General features: G+C 30.5%; 1 protein-coding gene across 1 annotated transcript in view; it reads right to left on the bottom strand.

Annotated features, from left to right (window-relative positions):
* LOC128857654 (protein sprint-like) overlaps positions 1-22,106 on the bottom strand; it is a 124,054-nt gene extending 101,948 nt beyond the window's left edge. The window contains exon 1 of the mRNA XM_054093402.1: positions 21,660-22,106. The gene's annotated coding sequence lies outside the window, so the exon portion shown is untranslated. The remainder of the gene's footprint in view (positions 1-21,659) is intronic.
* Positions 22,107-22,826: the final 720 nt, after the last annotated feature.

Below are 22,826 nucleotides of genomic sequence, written 5' to 3'. Positions count from 1 at the left end.
ACTTTGACTGCAGAATAAAACACACTAAGTAATAGATCCCGTTCTAATAAGGCTTGTGCATTCAAGGACATGTGTACCAACATGAAAAAACCAAATTTGAAGTGTCAGGTATTCCCGGGAGAGTTTAAATTATAAATTCCGGGTACTTATTTTACACAATGTATGCAAGTTTATATACTAGTATGTATATGTGTATAAACATACATACATGAATGAATGAAAAGGAGTTAAGCACTTCGACCCGGACACGGTCTTTTGACCCCTTTCGAGCCCTCTACTCATAACAGTAGCCTCCCCAATAAACCTAAGATGGAGCTGGGTTGGGCTGAGTGTACATATGTGCCTTCATTCGACCGCATTTGGCCGAGATTTCTAATTCATTCATTAGTATCACATTCGAGAAGAAGGTGTGTTGGAGTTCCTGGGGATTGCCCAGAGAAATGACAGGAATCTCTGCCTGGGCAGATGGCATCTTTACGCTGCCTTAATGAGTTCACTGGAGAAGCAGTAATTCTTTTGAGTAAAATTTGAAAAGTCATGGAAATTCCATTATGAAACTTTCAGAGATTACTGATCGTAGTCTCCGCTATTACTGGAAAAAGTAAGAAAAATATTTCAAGGTGTGTTTTTCAAAAATTGGAAAAAAGAAATTTTTTTCAAAATTTTGTAACGAAAAATTAAATAAAAAACATTTTTTAAAAGTTAGAAACTTTAAAGTTAAAAAGGACATCAGATATTTCACCTAAAAAATTAAAATTTTCAACAGTGAATAAATTCCATTTTTTTTTCTTTTCTTTCAAGATTTGATGTTTACTTTCTTTTATACTCCAACCTACAAATAACGTAGTTTTTTCAGCACAATTGTAAAAAAAAATTCTAAAAAATTTTTAACAGAAACGAAAGCACTTATTCCAAAAAAAAATTTTCAAAAAGTTTGTTTCAACCTAAAAAACTAAAAAAAAAATTTAAAAAGTGAACTTAAAAAACTAAACAAAAATTTTAAAAAGTGAACTTAAAAAACAAAAAAAAAAACTTATTTTAAAGTTAACCTAAAAAACTAAAAAAATGTGAAATATTAAAAAGAACCGAAAATATTTGACTTCAAAAATTCTTTACCAAAATGTTTAACATTGAATTAGTCTCAAACGTTATAATTTTTTTTCAAATTTTTTCAATTCGCTTCTTATTATAGGCAAGCAACAATTTTTTTTTTAATCCGTTTATTTATTGCAATCCGTTTTCTAACATTCAGCAATATTTGTACGTAAGACCAAAACAAATTATTAAGCATGTATGGAAAGCACCCAGTGGGGTAACCATTTCTAGAATATTTGCTTACAGACATAATATAATAAATCCATTGTTGATTTTCTTGAGTTGAGTCTGTTAAAGGGGATGGGATTGAGAGCGATTTCTGTGAAATGAACCAGTTTTCAGAAAAAGTATACAAAAAAACTGTTTTTTAAACTTAAAACTAAAAAGAAAATAAATGTTAACCGCAAACATTTCACTTAGAAAAGAAAATTTTCAGCATTAAATAAATCTCAAATCATTACTTTTTTAAATTTATTTTTGTTGCTCGTAACATTTATTAGTTTGCTCGTAACATTCTCGAAGATATTCGAAAGAATATTTTTGAAAAGAATGTTACCTGTAATTGAGGATAAAAATATCATTCCCGAACATCAGTTTGGGTTTAGAGTTGGGCATGGCACACCAGAACAATGCCACAGAAGTGTGAATGTTATTACAGATGCGATTGAAAGAAAAGAATACTGTTCTGCAACCTTTCTTGACGTACAACAAGCATTAAACAGAGTTTGGCATATGGGACTACTCTTTAAAATTAAAAAACTTTTACCAGCACATTTTTACTTACGACATGCCGACAACAGAAAAGGTAGAAGTGGTATTCCATTTGTTAAGAGAGAAATCTCAGTATATTCTAAGATATACATTGAACGATTGTCAAATCATGTAAACACAAATGCTATTTGCTTGTTGGACACCACCCATGAAATTAGACGATTAAAGCGCAATCATGTCTTAGACTTGCCATTCCTTTAAATTTGTCACTTTAATAATAATAATAAAAAAACAAAAAAAGAGCTAAATATGAAATTGTTAAAATGCTCCAAAAAATTTTAAAATTCTAATATAAGTTATACATGAAGTAAGTTACACAATTTTCGAGTAAAAATTAAATCTAATAACATAAAATATGCATAAGAGTTGTAAAACGAAAAAATTCTATAGTTTTCTATGTAGTTTTGTACCAGTGTAAATACTATGCTGTCATTAGGTAATAAGATCTCTTTTGCTAAATATCTGTATTCTAAGATAGATTGCAAATAAAGTATTTCCATTCAAAAAAAAAAAAATTTTTTTTGGTTGCTTCTCGTTTTATTATAGCATCCAACCAATATGCAACCAGTTTTGCAAAATTGCAAAGAATGAATTTTTTTTCCAAAAATGTTGAACGAAAGCTCAATTTTGAACAAAAAAGTATATTTATCGTAAAATTTAAAAATTAGAAAAATTTTTAAATGTTAAAAATGAAAAAAATATTTGTCGCGGGAAAATTCTATACTTAAATGTTCAGTCTCAAATATATTAACTTTTTTGCAATTTTTTTAGTTTAAGAAAAATTGAAAAAAAGCAGATTTTTTAAATAGTTTTTAACAAAAAATTAAAAATAAAAAAAAAAAATTTAAAATAATAATAAAAAAAGTATGTTTCTACCTAAAAATTTAGAAAAAAATGTTAAATGTTAAAAACTTCTGCAGCTATTTCACTTAGAACACGAAAACTTTCAACATTGAATAAATTTGAAAATTATTAATTTTTTTGTTTGCTTCTTATTATTTTAATTGTTCAGTTTATTTTTTATTACAAGAAAAACAATAACTTATAAAAATATAGTTTAACCTAAACAATAAAAAAACGTTAAATGTTAAAAACTTCTGCAGCTATTTCACTAAAAACCCCAAATTTTATACATTGAATATATCTGAAAATAGTTTTTTGTTTTTCAAAATTTTCCAATTTACTTTTTATTATACTCAAGCCCACAAATAAACCACTTTTTTAGCAAAATTGCAAAAAAACAAATTTTTCCAAAAAATTATGAAAAAACCAAACTTTTTTAAAGTTAAATTTTTAATTATTTAACCTAAAAAATTAAAAAAAACAAAAATTGCTAAATGTTAAAAGAGCCTTTAGAGACTTTAAAAAAATCTATACAAAAACTTTCAACACTGAAAAAGTCTCGAATATATCAAGTTTTTTAAGTTTACTTCTTATGAAACTTAAGCCTACAAATAAACCTGTTTTCAGAAAAAGTATAAATAAAAAATGTTTTCCAAAAATTAAAAAAAAAACAACAATTTCAAAAAGTATATTTTGTCATGTTTCTAATGTTTAAAAGAACCGCAAACATTTCACTTAAACAACGAAAATTTTCAGCATAGCATAAAACTAAAACTATTAATTTTTTTTAATAAAATAATAAGTATTTCCAAAAAAAATTCAACAATACAAATTTTTAATTTCTCTTAAAAAACCAAAATTTTCAACCTTACATAAATCTCAAATTATTAATGTTTTTCCGCTAAAAGTTTTTCCAAAAAAAAATTTTAATAATAAAAAAAATGGTAAATGACAAAACAAAAAAATGTTTAAAGTATATTTATCATAAACAATTAAAAAAACAAGTTTGAAACAATATTTCAAAAAATTTATTTTAACATACAAAAAGTACATGTTAAAAAGATCCAAAATATTTAACTTTAAAAAGAAAATTTTCAGCATTGAATGAAATTTTGAAATTAAAGTTTAAAATAAAATTAAATTAAAAAAAAAATTAACAACAAAATTTTTAATTTCACTTAATAAGCCGAAATTTACAACCTTGCATAAATCTCAAACTATACATTTTTTCCATTAAAATAATAAGTTTTTCTAAAAAAACTCTTAACAAAAAAAAATTTTACAAAATTTTTAATAAAAAACAAATGTTAACAAAAAAGCAAAAAATTTTAAAGCATATTTATCGTAAAAAAAATTTACAAAATTTTTAACAAAAAAAAATGTTAACAAAAAGCAAACATTTTTAAAGTATATTTATCGTAAACAATTAAAAAAACCACAACAAAACAAATTAAATGTTAAAAAGAACCGAAGATATTTGACTTAAAATAAAGTTTCAAAAAATTGATTTTAACCTAAAAGAACTAAAATGTTAAAAAGAACGGAAATATCTCACTTTAATAAGAAAGTTTTCAACATTGAACAAATTTCAAAATTAAATTTTTTTTTTCAAAATTTTTTAAGTTTACTTCTGATTCAACTTATTTCTACAAATAAATAAACGTGTATAAAAATATGCAAAACAATTGGATGTCTTCACATGGAATCACTGTTAGTGCAGGCGCTAAAGGACATTGAGTATGATAAATGTGAGGACCGGCAACAATGCTGAAATTCTTTTACCTGAGACCCTACACAAAAAAAAAACATGATGCCGGCAGTTGTGATGGTCCCTTCCCTTCCCCCCGCCCTCCACCTTGTCCAAGCGTTATTGCGTCATAGCACTCGTATTAGTCAATAGAAAATATTTCGTGGCGCATGACGGTTTATTTTTTCGTAATCACATAATTTTTACAGTTAAGTTTTCTTACAATTCAGTGTTTTAGTAGAGTTTTGATTAAATAAACACATGGACAATGTCTTTAGAAGTGATAAATATAAAGAAACGAAAACTATACGAAATTTCGTGTTTGTTTTGTGATGAAACGGGTAATTTAGAGATGAATCCAAAACCACAATCACATTTATAAATATTCAGAGAGCAGCAGATCGGAGAAAAGATGACATTAGGGAGAAAATTAAATATAATGCAGACTTTACTGAATACAAATGTACTTGGCATCGAACTTGTATGGCAAGTTACATTAGCGAAGAAAAGAAAGACGTCGAGAATTGGCACTACAAAAGCAGGAAAATGTTTCTATTTCTACCTGGTCTGCAGAAGCTAGTGTGTCAGGTAATCAAGGCACTCGAAGGTCATCAAGAGCAAATTTAAAATTTAATAAAGATCTAAAATGGTTAATCTGTGGTAAACAAACAAGAAATAAAAACAAAACACTTTATTTGTGCTCCGCAGCGGAACAAATCTTAAATACTGCCCGAAAGAGACAAGATGGTCAGAATATTAAAAATTTTATAATTTCAAACGATCACACTAAAATTCCAACTAATTGTAATGATTTCTTTTCAAACACTGAAAATAAGTTACAGCTCGTTCGATTTTTCTGTAATGTTGCTCCTAAATATGCCCGATAATAGAAGATTACGAATTACATATATGTTTGCGGAGGATTTGACGAGCCAACAAAATGTTTTATATTACAAAACTCTTTATTTTTTGAAGTACCTGATTTGAATTCGAATCATTTAGAAGCAGATTCAAGGATTTTTTGTCACATATTTCACGCAGTAAAAAAACATTGTGCTCATATCACAATTCTTAGGGCTGATACAGATGTTTTTATTCTTGGAATTTGCTTTTGCAATAATCTAGCACGTCTAGGTTGTTTAGGTCTATGGTTTGAAGGTTCTTATAAGAAGAAATAAATTTCAGGGTATCATTTAGCTGCTCAATCCCTTGGCGAAAACATTTCTCGTATTTTGCCAGCATTACACTCTCGAAAGATTGGGTTAAAAAAAAAAATAGTTTAAAAGCTGCATCGTTGGATTTTGTGCAAAATGGTCTAAGGCATTTAGGAAATCCATACCTAACAGTCGAAAACATTAAATGCTGATGAACTTCGCTATAAATTAATTTGTGAAAATATCGGCTTCGGCTTAAATTTATTAAAAGTAATTTGCACACCAGATGCTCTACATTTTCATTTGTTAAGAGCTTCAGCACAAACATATATTATATATGGATAAATTCTGACCAAACAGTACTACAGCCTATTGATTACACCTTATTAGGCTATGAAAAAAAGATGGTAAATTGTATCCACGACAATTGACGAAGCGACCATTACCGGAATTGTCAATTCAACCCTGCAAATGTACATCTAATTGTCAAACAAAGGTTTGTTCTTGCAAAAAGTTACAACTAAATTGGATTTCGTTATGCAAATATATTAATAATAACTGCCAAAATAAAAAAGATTAATTATTTGTATTTTTTGTATGACTTATGTTAAAATGTTCTTTTTCTTATTAAATCATTTTTTTCAAAAATATGTGTTTTATTTTTTACTTTTTTTTCTTTAATCATAAGAAATAATTGAATTTTATCACTAAAACAATCATTGAAATGGTTTCAAAGCACTTTTTCAGTCCATTTACTTGAATACTAAGGGGGTGGGGTAAAAAAATGGACCATCAAATCTCCCGGAAACATCCAGAATCATAATCTGCAAGCTTTTCTGAGTTCAAAACTATTTATAGAATGCGGGCCTCACATTTTGCACACTCAGCTCCATACAGCCCCCGCTCTATGTATAGTGTAATCCAAACGCTAACATATCAAGCGCTTGTATGTAAACGGTAATAGAGCCTCATCAGACACGTCACTTCAACTTCAAAAGTCTGGAGAACTTTCAATTTGAAAACTATTAGTTTTTTTTCCGATCAGCAAGGAAAACAAATAGTTGACTAAACCTTCAATCGCGCGTAACCCCGAAAAACGTCCATATGGAGTACGTCCACATAAATATGTCTGTATAAGTGCGTATGTGTGTATGCATAAGCAAATATGAGTTTCCAAAACGAATTCATATCAGAACGTCATTTTCGCAATGTGGTCAACTCTTACATACTAAAAATGCCTTATATATGAGTACACACACACACACACAAACAAATTCACAGTACGCAACAATTGTTTGCATTGGTCTCAGCCTTTCGAAGTTATTATCTACATATTATATGTTTGCATGTATGTATGTACAAACACGATAGTGCAAAACCTCTAAACAATTTGTAATTTGAGGTATTGTTGTTAGAAAAAAACAATGTTTTGTTGTTTGCAAAAATGCGGCTATGCGCTATCCGTTCGAGCAATCTATCAGGTTACTAGCGATTATTCACAAAATGTGCGACCAAGCGAAGCTAATGCAAATACACGTACATCCATACACATACATATCGACATGAGTACATTTACAAAAAAGTATATATTTTTAGATAAGAAATATACGTAGTGAACCGTGCTTGGTATACTTCTGCTTGTTATGTTTTTTCTTCTTCAAAGAAAACACTTCAGTAATTCAGTAAAAACATCAACTTATTCAGCTGAATGAATTATAATAGTAATTTTGCAATGAGCAATTAACAGCCGTTCAATCGGTCAATTACATTGGGTTATCAATTAAACAGTTGAACAATGAGCGAGTGTGCGATAAATTACAAATTCTTCTGCTTTCAGATTAGCGCAGTAAACGCCTAAGCGTTTTACGCCGAGTTCTACCAAACATTGTTTTCTCTGTGATGCTATTTGGGGGCAATTAAGAACACCAAATGACGCCAGGTCTTTCTACGCTTGGTTGTTCCAATACAAAAGGAATCCTTTTGCCTCGGTTCGGTTTTTCAATCTGATAATATTTTAGAACATTTTTCCCTAGCCCTTAAATGATTTTGCAGATAAGAAAGCAGTTTGGTGTTTAAATTAGATATTGCAACTTTATTCCGCAAGTTCTGAGAAAAACGATTGAATTAAAAAACTGAAAAGGAATGTTATTGGCATTCGCATACACATTCGCAACCCAATATCATTATCGTCGATATGTTCCAGTGAATCGTAAACTCTCTGGAAAAATCGGTTGTGCAGGTCGAACATTTTTTTCAACAACAGATTAAAGAAATCACGCGGTAGATAGTCACACTGTTCGAAACCATGTTTGGTGGGCCTAGTACTGGCGAAGAAGAGTAAACTAATATAAACTTATAAATCCTGATTAGTTTAGAAGGCAATTTCTATTTCTTCTTACTAATGCGGCTTGAAAATCAACCAAGCTTTGAGTATTCTTTCTCCAGTGTTTACCAGGATTTACGGCAAAGCCCCGCTCTTAAAACCAAATCAGTGCTTTAAACGCAAACTTTGGTCTTTCACACATAAGCACTCGTTCCAACTTTACACGCAATATTAAGACCACCAGTTAACCACCTTTAAATCCAACGTAGAATCTCTCTTGCCAACAAGTGTTCCCTTGGACTAAGTAGGCAATTGAGTAGTGAAGACCTCTCTGGACGAACAAAACTAACAATCTACAAGGCTTTCACCATGCCCGTCCTAACATATGGCGCAGAAGTTTGGACGATGACAACATCCGATGTGGCGTCCTCTGAAGTGTTTGAGAGAAAGACTCTGCGAACGATTTTAGATCCTTTTCACGTTCGCGATGGGTTGTGTAAACTTTACGACGACGTAGACATAATGCAGCGAATAAAGATTCAGCGACTTCGTCCTCCGACTACATTTGCTTCGGCTCTGGAAGTATTTGATGCGATACCACCTGGTGTTAGCAGAAGAAGAGGAAGGCCTTCTTCGCTCAGCAGTCAGTGGCTAACCTACGACTATATTTCTGCTTTCGGCTTCTCCCGAAAAACCATCTACCTTCCGGAGATGGCATGAAACTGTGGAACCAGCCATTAGTGAAACAACAGAGTACACTTAAGCAGAGTACACTTAGATTTCAACGAGCAGTCAAGCATTCGGCCGGACATAATCTAGGACTTTCTGTAATGCGTTGCATTTCACTTTTTAATATCTCTACGATACGATATCTCAGATAAGTAGTTTTAGATAATGCCTCAATCTGCGAGCCATTCTAAGTTATGGGTTACATATCTTGTTGGTGTTGTTTTAATTTTATCAGCCTAAAACTTTATCTATAAATTTTTCGTTAATACTGCTAAAGTCTCAGTCCTTGGCTGGATATAAATATAAGTAAATCCGTGACGATCAGATATAGTAGAACCGACTTTCGTGAGACCGTCAGTTCCATCAACAACAATTGGTGAACCTTCTCCATGTTTTTCGCAGCTTTCTTTATTATGAGGCGTGAAAATTTCTCTAATACTTTCATTTCTTGTAGAATTTTCGAGCGATTTTTCAGTTTCTCAGTATCTTAAGCTATTTAAAACCCACATACTAATGTATGTATATGGAAGGATTTCGCGCTCTTCTCGCAAATAATACCTCTCTCTTTCCTTCTCAGCTTCCGCAGCACTTCGAAAATTTCGGTTTCCTTCTGCGAATAAAACCTCTTTCTTCCTTTCTCAACTTCCGCAGCCCATCCAAAATATTCCACTTGTGTTCTGTCGTAGAGCGGTCTTGCCTGACGGTGAATCTTTTCTGCCTACGGTAGCGTAATATTTCTGATAATTTCATTAATTTTTTCGTGTGTGCTGAAATCCCTTTGTTTTTCGGCGGCTGCCCGGAAGGTGCGAAATACCAAATAAAAGAGCAAACCAGTAGCACCTTCTACTTGTGTTTGTATTTGGGCTTACCGAATACGTGTCTATGCGGCTCGCTGTGAAAGATTTTGTGTAAACCTTGGTTTAGCAGTCGCTTGTAATCCTTTTATTACTAAAGGGTTTAACACTTAATGTATAAATATGGATGTTTAGTTATGGAAAATTTCAAAGACGCACAATTCACACACATTTTTAGAATGCGTTACATAAATGGTGAGATTTTTGAGGAGACTAAGCGAAAATGTAGAGACCATACAATGTGACGCCGGTGATTTAGTTATTCCTTGGGATTTTTCGCCCATAACCGAATAAATTTTGTTTCAAAACTGGTACATTTCTTGTAAAAGTTTCTGCTCTTCATAATTCAATATCTTCTTTCAAATTAAGTATGAAACTTCATGCAACAAAGCCACTGTTTACCGATGCATATTAGGGTGGGTCAATTTTTATTGAACTATTTTTTTCGACATCGTTCCTAGTAGATTCCGATTCTAAGTAAAACTACAAGGAAACAGATTACACTGTGGAACAAATTCAGGTTAGCAAAAATTAGGTCCATTCTGAGAGTGGCGGGTGAAAATAGAGGCGAAATTAGAAGACACGTATCGCGCGGTTTTTTTATGTTATTTCGAATTTTTTTTTAATCGGCCTTCGAAGTTTGCAGTCAAATTCCGATTTTCAGTATATTGTTTCATAAGTACCACAAAAACTTTCGAAATCAATTTTTTCAAAAATTGTAATTGTTGCACAGGTCTCTAGCAATAATTTGGCTTTTACAGATTGAAAAAATATCAATTAGTCGACGAGTTATAGCCAAAAAACCATATAAACAATTTTACTCCGATTTCGAATTTCGAAGGCCGATTAAAAAAAAAATCCGAACTAACATAAAAAAACCGCGCGATACGTGTCTTCTAATTTCGCCTCTATTTTCACCCGCCACTCTGAGAATGGACCTAATTTTTGCTAACCTGAATTTGTTGCACAGTGTTATTAGAGCATAGTTCTAAAGTGAATTTCGAGCCTCCGAATTTTAAGAGAAACTACTTTTTGCTCATATAATTAAGTCACTTAATATTTTTCACAACATATTCGCTATATTTTTCATGCTAAATTTTTTCGTAATTTTTTTTATATAAATATAGTTTATTGTATAACAAAGAGCTTGTAAGTCAAAGTTACAAACCTTGTACAGAATTCACAAAATAAACAAATTTCAAAATATTATTAACAAATTTAAATTTTTCTAATCAGGATTTTGATAAAAATCTACCATTCGGAGAAGATTTTTTATCAAAATTGGCATACCCATACTTTATAGCCCATTCAATTTAATAAAAATAAAAATAAAGTGAATATTTAAAGTCGCATTGCGTTGATTTTTCAGATTTTTTTTTTGCGAGCGATGTTGACTATTTTCTTTCGTATAAAGCAAATGTTCAGGAGTATTTTATGCATATAGAAGAAAATGTGGATATTTTTGATATGTATTTCTTATTTATCGTGCGTGAAACAATAAAATGATAGAAAAAGGTGTTTGCTTTAAAAAAAATATCATTCATAATACTTAAGTAAATATAAATCTTCATATAAAGTTCGTATTAATTTAAGATAGCTGCTTTTAAAATTCGGGGAACTCGAAAATGACAGGTCTGATAAACGAAAATTAGCCTAGTGGTTTTTTTTTCTTCTAATTTTATGTTGACTTCGAATATGCCAGTCACGATGTCGAAAAAAATTGACCCCACCTAATGCTCATACATTCATTATATAAGTACATAAATTACCAAAGCTTGGTTTTCCACGGCCTTTTTTAATACTTAATCATGCCTAATCTTAGAGGCACCATTAATTCCTCTGAACCATCCCCTGGGTGTTCAAAAATCATTATCAGCGCAATTACAATCACTTCAAAGTCAGAGAAAAAAGTATGGATCATAAATTATGCTTTAAGCGATAATAAAGTGTTTCAATGCCACTGAAAGCGATCAATATTTACATTAATGTCAATCATCGCAATCATCTTGGCACATTAATGAAATGAAGAAGTTATGAGTAAGTAAGTAAACAATTAAAAAAAATTTTATTAAAAAAATATTGCACTAAAAATTGATATTTATGGCAGATGCAAATTTAGTTAGCCACTTGGTTTTTTTAATAACTAAATATGTTGAATTATGTTGTGCAAGGTGGCGCAAAATTAAGCAACCAAATTTGTTTTTGAATAATTTAACCCTAAGTGTAAAATATTTTTGAAGAGATAATTTCGAAAAAAACATTTCTTAACCGAACGTAGGCATTTTTTTAATTATATAATACAAATTTGTTTCTGTTTTTTTGTTAACACTTCTACTGGTTTAATAGAAACGCTTCTCCAGCAAAAATTTAATAACTTTTGACTACCTCTAATTTACTGACATTAAGGTGGCACGTTAGGGTGATAAGAACTTAGTTATGAAGGGTGAGTAATAAAATAAAAACCTTGAGGTCAATGAGCTTTGAAAGTTGGTTTCTTACGACAAAATTATCGATATATCATAGTCCAATGTCCGACTATAAGTACCGAAGATATGATGAAAAAAATAAAAAATAAAATTTTTGTTTCCAAATCAGCTTACAAAAAGATTTGAAATTCAAAGATATACGGCAAACTTCTTTTCGGTACTGTTATGGGCCTAGGTTAGAGTCGTTCTAGTTTTTAGGTTTTTTTAGGCGGATTTTAAAGTATCCATTTTTGAAATCGCTGTCGCTATAACCGGGTGTGCGGTGCCTGAAAAACTGGTTGCTAAACCAACTGTGTCTATCCCGAATATAATTGAGTCCCAGATTTAATTTGTTTTTTGGAGGAGACAAAGCGAAAATGTTCTTAATCCGCGCCGAGGCGGTGGTAGTTGGCCAATAAGATCATACAATGCGACGCCGGCGATTTTGTTCTTCCTTGGATTTTTCAAAAGGAAAAGAGTTTGTCATTAACCCAAAAAATGATTGCTTGAAAACTGGCACGTTTCTTCTAAAAGCTTCCGACCTTCCTGCATCAATATCTCAATTGGAATTAAGTATGAAACTTCATGCAACAAATCCACTGTTTCTTAGGAAGCTCACAATTGTGTGTTGGGAATTCCTGCAATTGCCGATATCAAAAAGAGATTTTATATAGAGATTTCATAAGCATTCAACCCATATTTAATTTTTTTTTTTAATCAGTTACTCATCCTCTAATTAAATTCTTTAAATTGAGTTTGCTTACAGGAAGGTGGCGCAAAATTCGTCACCTTATCGGAATTGTCGTTATACATCATCCATATTTGACATTTGTCAACTGGACAGCACCAGTATACAAACAGACAAGCAAAGGAGCGAACTCAAAATAATTTTTCTTTTATTAAGTAAAAAAAGTTAACAAAAAAAATAGTTTTGCACCACTTTGTATATGTGTACAAAATCATCCATCACTCAAAATATTTTTTTATTGAGTAAAATTTAAAAAAAAAAAAAAAAAATTGGATGATTAATTTTGTGCCACTTTATATAAAAAACCAAAAAATAAATAATTGGCGCGCACACTTCTGTTAGGTGCTTGGGCGAGCTCCTCCTCCTATTTGTGGTGTGCGTGTTTGTGTTGTTCCACAAATGGAGAGACCTACAGTTTCAAGCCGACTCCGAACGGCTGATATTTTTATGAGGAGCTTTTTCATGGCAGAAATACACTCGGAGGTATGCCATTGCCTGCCGAGGGGCGACCGCTATTAATATAGAAAAATGTTTTTTATTAATTTTGCTTTCACCGAGATTCGAACCAACGATCTCTCTGTGAATTCCGAATGGTAATCACGCACTAACCCATTCGACTACGGCGGCCGCCATTTATATAGATCATCTATAATTTCGCGCCCCTTTGTGTATATCATCCATCACTCAAAATCATTTTTTCGATTAAGTAAAAAAGTTTTTCAAAAACCAAATTGGATGATTAATTTTGCGCCAGTTTGTATAGATCATCCATTACTCAAAATCATTTTTTCATTAAGTAAAGATATTAAAAAAAAAAACAAATTGGATGATTAATTTTGTCCCCCTTTGTGTATATCATACATTACTCAAAATCATTTTTTTTTTATTTATATTAGAAAAAAATAAAAACATTTTTGGATGATTAATTTTGCGCCCCTTTGCGCATATCATCCATCACTCAAAATTATTTTTTTTATTTAGTAAAAAAATAATAATATATATAAACATTTTTTTGGGTGATTAATTTTGCACCACTTTGTATATATCATTCATCACTTAAAATCATTTTTTCTATTAAGTAAAAAAGTTTTTCAAAAACAAAATTGGATGATTAATTTTGCGCCAGTTTGTATAGATCATCCATTACTCAAAATCATTTTTATATTAAGTAAAGAAATTAAAAAAAAACAAATTAGATGATTTATTTTACCCCTCTTTGTGTATATCATCCATCACTCAAAATAATTTTTTTTTGTTTAGTAAAAAAATACAATTTTTTTTGGATGATTAGTTTTGCACCCCTTTGCGCATATCATCCATCACTCAAAATCATTTTTTTTTATTTAATAAAAAAAAATAAAAAATAAAAATTTTTTGGATGATTAATTTTGAACCACTTTGTATATATAATTTTTTTTATTCAGTAAAAAAATTTAAAAAAAATGTTTATAGATGATTAATTTTGCGCCACCTGTTGTTGAGTGTTGGTCTTTTTCAGAACAATTCAACCGGTTTATGAAAGAATGATGTGGCTATCATTTAAATACTTTTTGGGAATGAAATCTATTTTTGCTTTATTTATTTATTTGCAACTTTATATATATATAACAATTTACTATAAAGTACCAGCATACAAAGTCGCAGCACTGGCTACAAAGCAGTTTTAGGTGATATAAAACTTGTAAAAAAATCAAGACTCAATTCATTTTAGATTCAATTAATATTAGCTTCAATTTTTTGCAGTTTCTTGCATTTTACTGTTTTCCAATTTAAGTACATACATTTATTTTTTGCAAAGCTTTTCTTTTCTTTCATATATGCATTCATGCGTTCGTATTATTTTGGTAATGAATAACCTCCTACCAGGAATCTCTATCTAATCACTTATCACTGAACTGCTTCGTAAAATCTTATCAGATTGATTCACTCAATAATTTTCACACCTATACATGTACATATATACATACCAAGATACCTAGTCGTACTGATGTAATTATATCTACTAGAGCTGCACACAGTGCGAAATATTCATTGAAGCTTGAGTGTCACTGGCCTTTAGTTCTCTTTCAATACTAAGCACTCCTATATAACCTTTTCCAACAGCTCAGTAGGTACTGAGTCAGATTCCACATATTTAGCCAATTTCGTGCAAATGGCACTATATGGAATATTTTATGAAAAACACAGTCAAACGAAAACTATAACTTAAAATGTAGTAAGAAAAAGTTTGCTATACTATAAAATTTTGTCAAATATCGGTATCTGATTTCGGCCGTCTAGCCTTTGGAATTTAATTTATTTCGGCTAAAGGACGCATGACCATTTTGCAATGATTCTTTCTTAAGGGAAAGAGTAAATTTTGCCATTAAACATGAACACAATTTTATTCAAATTACTTCCACAACTAACTTCAACCAGCAGCACATTCAGTCAGCCCAATTTTTCAGCATATTTGTTCAACTGAAAAGCGATCCTTTTTGTACATATTTTATACATATATCATAAATAATGTTTCTGGCACAACATGGAGGTTATTTTAACTACGAGTATTTATATGGAAGGCCGTGAATCGATAAGCTTTATAAGATGTACTCTTGGGATGAGCTATATGAGATGAAAACGTAGGTATAGGTACTGTAGGGAATTAGGATTCAGCGGCTCTGCTGGCTCCGAATAGACACAAACGCACCACCTCTGAAAGTATTCGATACGACACCCGAAGGTCGTTCCCACGGCAATCGGTTCTACGTTACCGCAACAGCCCGTATTGATATCCGACAAACGACGAGCAGCAATCGCAAAACATGAATAGGATGGGGTGGTAGCAGAGTTGGAGGAAGGGCTCCACGGCTTTGGAAGGAACCAGTGGAGAAGAACTTGGCTTTATTTGGCATTTTTACTGCGCTCATAAAGAAGAAAAATCCAAAAAATTGATAGTTCAAGCGTTAGATAGACCACCCCTATGCGTACATATCTATATTAGTAGCGAGTTTTAAGGCCCTAAAAAAATTTAGAAATAAGTTTTGAAAACGGTGTTTGTCGGTGCCGTCATCCGAAAATTATAATTTTTTGGACTATACAGAATAATTAATGGGGATGCAAACCTACATATATTTGAAATTTTTCGTCCAAATTTTTGTTTTTGTGAAATGAGCACAAAAAAAAAAAAAGTTTTAAATTAAGCGAGTTGAGTTAAGTATCTTAGCGAGAGCACTTAAGAAGGCAATATTTTCATATTTCCGAGATTTTATCAAAAACAGTACTATTAGACAACGGTATTTCAACAGGTTGCGCACTTTAGTGAATTTTGCTGCAGATGGTTTTTTGATACGAATCTCTAAAGCGTACATGCATAGCTATTGAAGTAATGACAAGTGTAAAATCTTGCAGAAAGTATGCAATTACTGAAAGCGTGTTAAATAGAAAAATAAAATTTTTATAGATTTCAATTAATTTTAGCAGTTAAATGTCATAATTATTACTCAGACGTTCACATGCATATTTAATCAATTAACACCTGCATGGTTTGTATGCTTGTTTAAAATTAAAGAAATACATTTGTTTGCATTCACTAGTTGCTCAGATGCACCTGCGCAAATGGTTTTTTGAGAAACTTTTGGAAAGAAAAAATGCAGTTGGCCATTGACTAAGGCGAATCTTTTTCCATCATTTGATGTTTCAAGTTCAAAGTAAGGAACTGGTGGACAAAAAGATCCGAATTGTGGAAGGCCAAGACATGACTTCACCATCAAGACAATGGTCCGGCTTATATCGCATTTACTGTCCAGAGGTTTCTAGCCAAGTGCAGTGAAGTTAGCAGATATGTATGTGACTTAAAAAAGTTCAATTAAAAACGCACTCCCAATTGTATAATGAATATATCAATGAAAAGGAAAAAATATGTTCAATAGTTATACTAATTTCAATAAAAAAATGTAAAATAAAATACAAGAAATATTTGTAATTCTTTTTTCGACTGTAAAAAGATTGTAAATTGCTAAAAAAAATTATAAAATAAAAAAGAAATTCCTGAAGTTTACTTGCTTATTATATTAAAAATAAAGGTTTTAATTTAATTTAATTTTTAATTTTAATTTAATTTTTAAGAAAAAAAAAAATTGATAAAATAAAAAATAAGAAACTTATAAATAAAACAAATAAATAAAGTAAAATAAAACGAATGTTTAAAGGTCTTTTGTAGATTTAACTAAGTTTTAAGTTGATAAAAAAATTAATACTAAAATATTTTATTTTTTCGAAATTTGTTTTTGTTACCAATATTACTAGTTGATAAAATAAATTATAAAAAAAGTTATTTCTTGAAGTTTTCTTTATTATTATTAAAATTGTAAATTAATAAAATTACAAAAAAAAAAAAAAAATTATAAAAAATATTATACATAATAAAATAAATATTACTTTTACGGTCTTTTGTATTAAAAAATTAATAATATTATCTAGAAAAAAATTTGTTTAGTTTTTTTTCGGTATTGTACAAAAATTGTAAATTAACTAAAACACATCACTAAATAAAAAAAATTTGGAATAAAAAAATTAATAAACTAAAAAAAAGAAATTTTTAAATAAAACAAATAAGTAAAGTAAAATAAAACGCATGTTTTAAGGTCTTTTGTCGATTGTACTAAGTTTTAAGATGATGAAAAAATGTATAATAACAACATTTAATTTTTTTGAAACTAGTTTTTGTTACCAATATTACAAGTTGATAAAAAATTACAAAAAAACTTATTTCTTGAAGTTTTCTTGATTATTACATGATATTTTTAGGACTTTTTTCGACTGTACCAAGTTTTAAGTTGGTAAAAAAAATAAAAAATAATTTTTTTTAGTTCTTGTTTTGGTGATTACACCAATATTGCAAAGTGATACAAAAAAATTATATATTTTTTTCATTTTTTTAGAAAAAAACTGTTAGGTTTTTTCGTGATTGTACCAAAATTGTAAATTTACTAATAAACATCATAAAATTTAAGAAAATTTAGAACATAAAGTAATACAAAAATTAATAAAATTAAAGATTTTTATTTGAAGTTTTATAGTAATTGCACAAAGATGGATGGTGAATAAAAGAAATTTATAAATGCATTTTTTTTTTCAAAATTAAAAAAAAATTGTAACTTGAAATACCATAAATAAAAAAAATTTAGAATATAAAATAATAAAAAATCCCTAAAATTAAAAAAAAAATGTTAAAGTTTTTTAGAAATTGCACAAAGATGGATAGTTATAATAATAAAAAAATTTATAAATAAAAAACTTTTTTTTTCAAAATTAAAAAAAAAATAGTGACTTAAAATAAAAGGATTTTTTTCACAATTTTTGTCGATTGTACCAAGTTTTAAGTTGTAAAAAAATATAAAATAAATTTTTTTTAAGTTCTTCTTTTGGTGATTACGCCAATATTGCAAAGTGATACAAAAAAATTATATATTTTTTTCATTTTTTTGGCGTTTAATATCATTAATAAAACAAAAATCTTTTTTTTTAATTTTTTCAATTGCCATGCCAATATTGTTAATAAAAAACTTTGTAAAGTACAAAAACAATATTTTCTTGAAAGTATTTATTATGATTAGCCTAAGGTTGAAACAAAACTTTTAATATAGAAAATATTTTTTGAAGTTTTTTCTCGTAATGACACCAAGTTGACCAGTGGATGAAAAAATGTATAATATGCAAAACAAAACAATTTTAAAATAAAATAAAATTATTTTTTAGGTTGTCGATTGTAGCAAAATTAAATTAGCTTATAAAAAATCGCTATAAACAAAAAACCATAAACCAATCTTAATTTCTTGTAATTTTTCTTTTGGCTGTGAAGTTACAAGTTGACTAAAAAATGTATAAAATAAAAAAGAAAATAACAAATTATAAAATAAAACAAATTTCTTTTGTTTTAATTTTTTGTCGATTGCATCATGATTACAAGTTGATAAAAAAGTAAGAAATAAACAAAAACAAATTTTTTTCATTTTCTTTTGTAATTGTGCCAAGATTGTAAATTGATAAAAGAGAATAAAATAAAGCAAAGTGTTTTTTGTTTTGCTACTAAGCCAATATTGATAAAAAAAAAAATCCATAAATTACGAAAAATTAAGTTTGGTGATTATACGACGTTTATAAAACGTTGGGTTCACCGATTGGTATACTTTAAAGCCAGCTATATCAGTAAATGAACAAAAGACAAAAATTAACGGAAATTTTTTCTTTTTTTAATAAAAAAATACTCTTTCATAAATAGTCATGTGTTTTTATTTATTTATAGCCGAATTAAATTAAGCTTCATGCGCTAGATGAATCACCCTGTATAACTAAGTATAAATGAAGAGTTAGTTTGGTGAAAAAGAAATCCATTATAATCGAAATCTAGTAAAGTATCGATCAAACAATTAAAGGGGTCCCTGTGGTGTAAAGCTCGAAAAACCTAAGTTTTGCATGCATTTTATTTTTAGAATAAAAACATGAAAAACAATATTCATATTTTTTAGGGTTTTTATTTAATTTTTTTTTTTACATACAAAAATGATTTTTTTTTATTTTAATAATTTTAAAAGTGGCGCTGAACTTGACCCTCCCGAAAAATTAGAGCTGGACGGTGTTGTCCATGTTTGCTCTTCTATTTATCTGAACCACAAAAACCAAAAAAATTATTAATCAGTTTGACTGTAGCTATGTCCCGTACTAGAATAAAAAAAATTGACAAAATGGTACGGTTTTGAATTTGGCACTCAAAAAATCGGGGTTTTTTAAGTTTTTTAATAAAAAAAATACGAAATATCTAATTGAAATAATAAAATGATTTAGTACGGGGGTTAGCCATTGATGTTGTGAAAAACATAAAACAATTTCAGACCAAATCGATTTTGATTTGATTTTTTTTTTTGACAACACCAGGCCAAAAAAAGTCGTTTCGAGATAAATGAGTATAAAGTTTGAGGTAAAGGGGGGGCGCGGACCGCTCTCTACCTAATTAATGGGATGTAGAAGCTATAATATTGGGAATTTCAGCATAAAATTTTCACAGTATGGTCTTAAGATTGTACAATTTCGAAATATCGGCAAAACAACCAATCGATTTTCTGAAATTTCTAGACCTCCGGGTACCTTTAAAATTTATGCTCGTTGACAAGGTGACATTTTATACTCACTAAAAAATTCATTTACTGTTTTTTTATTTTTTCCATTCAGTTGTGAGTTAAAAGGGTGTTAACAGCGAAAGTCAAGAAGGAGAAAATACGGTACATTTTACAGCTTTTCTTTGATAAAGGCGAAAATGCAAGTCAGACCGCTGAAATTGTGAATAGTGTTTATCGTGCCGATACTGTAATAGCTAATTGTGCTATAACGTCGAAAATGTCTACAAAATCACAGAATATATATATATATATATATATAATTGGCGCGTACACCCTTTTTGGGTATTTGGCCGAGCTCCTCCTTCTATTTGTGGTGTGCGTCTTGATGTTGTTCCACAAATGGAGGGACCTTCAGTTTCAAACCGACTCCGAACGGCAGATATTTTTATGAAGAGCTTTACCTTAGGAGGTTTGCCATTGCTTGCCGACTGGCGACTGCTATTAGAAAAATGTTTTTCTTAATTTTTAGTGTTTCACCGAGATTCGAACCAACGTTCTCTCTGTGAATTCCGAAGGGTAATCACGCACCAACCCATTCGGCAACGGCGGCCTCAGAATAGTCGACTAAAATCACAGAAATAATCAAAGTTGACCGGCATGTTAGTAGTTATAGCATCGTCCAGGAGCTAAAGAGCGACCATTTGGACACAAATTTTACACAAAAATAATGGATTTCTTTTTCCCTCAACCTAATATGAACATAGGAATAGACGTGAAATTTCGACGTTGAGTATACCAAATTGTTTTTTTTTTTTTCTGAACGAATTCGACAAGCTTTATTCACTGTTTCTGCAAGTAGGCTAAGGCTCATCAAAAATAATTATGCTTTTTTTTATTTATAAACAATTATACGAATATGGGTGCTCGTACCTACATATATATGTATGTATTTAAATTATTAATTTTGCCGAATTGGCTTTCGGTGAACTTTTTCAAATTGCTTTTAAAAATTTGTCGTAGTTTGTTGGCTCATTTAGCACTTTCGACACTGTTTAGCACTTACAAATTCATTAGGCGCACTGTATGACTACTCTTCACTTGTACATATGTGTATGTATGTTTGTATGTGCAACTCACTTACTCCTACTTCTTTTACAATTTCATATCTTGCAGATACTTGCACTCGAAGCACTTTTTGCATAATTACATTCCATCGCATTAACACAAATAAACAGCAGGGAATAGCACTTTGATGCACATACGGATGTGTGTATGTATGTATGTATGCATATAGAAGAAACGCGTTATAACCATCAGATACAGTCGGTGTTTATGGCAGATGAGAGATGAGTACTACGTCTGAGGAGGGAAGCCGAAAGGGATGCATCCGGAGTGGTTCGCCACTGCACAGCACTACCAAGTAAAACTACACCAACACCACATATGCAAATTTGCAAATATACATAGATATTTTTGTATCTGCATGTGTGCATATATGCTTTCATGCGGCAAAAAAGTTGAGAGAAAAAAAACTATTGATGTTGCGCGCTTTAACTATTTGTGGCTGCCACATGCGTTGAACTTGAACTTGGAACGTTGGATGGCGGCGGCTGCTATACGCGCAGCATACCTAATAAGCAATCGAAGAGGGGCAATAAAAACAATAAATAAAATAGGCAGCGCAGCAAGAAGACTAGGAGCGATGTCCGTTTTATGCAGAAAAGGCATACGCCGACAATTTTGCAAATATGTTTGCGATCACTTGGATGGAATTCTATAATTTTTTTATTTATTATTATTATTTTAATTTTTTTCTTAATACAAAAAATTCACCATTTAATTTCTGATTCAATTTGCATTAATATTTCTTCTTCTCCACTTCTTCACAATTCGTGTTTTACGTTTTCTAATTCATTCAGAAACTTCACAATGCACAAAAAAGTTCACACGCCTTTACTTTGAATACCAGCAATTTGCATTTGTATAAAACAAAAACACTTTTCGTATTATAAATATTTTATTATAGAAAACAATCAAATAAAAATCTCACATAAAAAAACCGCTTCGGCAGCACTACGCCACTTTGCATTCAACAAACAAAAGAAAAACGCGCCTGCTTCGTACTACGAGAGTATAACACACAGACGCTTCGAATTCAATCAACCGAACTTCAGACCGCTAACCGACGACAATCAACAATCGACACTTATGTATGGATTAAAGCTAAAGTCGCGATCGACTGAATTCAACGATTTCGCAAAGTTGCCAACAGTACTGGCACCAACGCCAGCGCCAACGTTAACTCAAGCAACTCCGGCCGGCTAGCGCCAAGCAAGCGACTCACCGCCACCACCGCCGCCAGAGAGCCCGATCGGTCGTGTTGAATATGGCCCACTCAAGTAGTGCAAACAGTTGTAGAACAACTTCATTTCGTCTCCACTCATTCGCTCACTCACACTCGCTTGTTATCTCTACACTCTCCGAATAAGTACCGATTGTTTGCGGCTTATCGGCAACGAAAGGGAAATTGAAAAATGTGCCGGCAATGAGTGCATCAGGTACTCGTATGAGGGCAAAACATAAGAAATGATTCACTCGGACTCCTCACTGATATGCAAGTCAGTATAGGTAAACTGTTGTTGTACGTACACTGGTATAAATTTCACTTGTAAAATTTGTTTGGAATGGGTTATATGCATATATAGGGTGGGACATGTAAAATTTGCTTTTTGAATCGGCTATACAAAAAAAAAACGAATCAATATTTTTTCAAACTTTTTTTTTTATTTTGAGGATTTAACATTGTCATTTATGAATAAAAATTAATATCGTTCAAATGGCTGCCACGATTGGCTTTACAGTAGGCCATTCGATCAACCCAAATTTTTAAGCACATTTTCGATTGTTTGGGCTCCAATTTCATGAATGGCAACTTCGATTTCGTGTTTTAAAGTATCAATCGTCTCTGGATGGTTCGCTTAGCATTTGTCCTTAACGGCT

This window comes from Anastrepha ludens, chromosome 3 (genome assembly GCF_028408465.1).
Source record: "Anastrepha ludens isolate Willacy chromosome 3, idAnaLude1.1, whole genome shotgun sequence".
Lineage (NCBI taxonomy): Eukaryota > Metazoa > Arthropoda > Insecta > Diptera > Tephritidae > Anastrepha > Anastrepha ludens.
The sequence above is the reverse complement of the archived record's forward strand: the minus strand, read 5'-3'. Positions and strand labels throughout refer to the sequence as shown.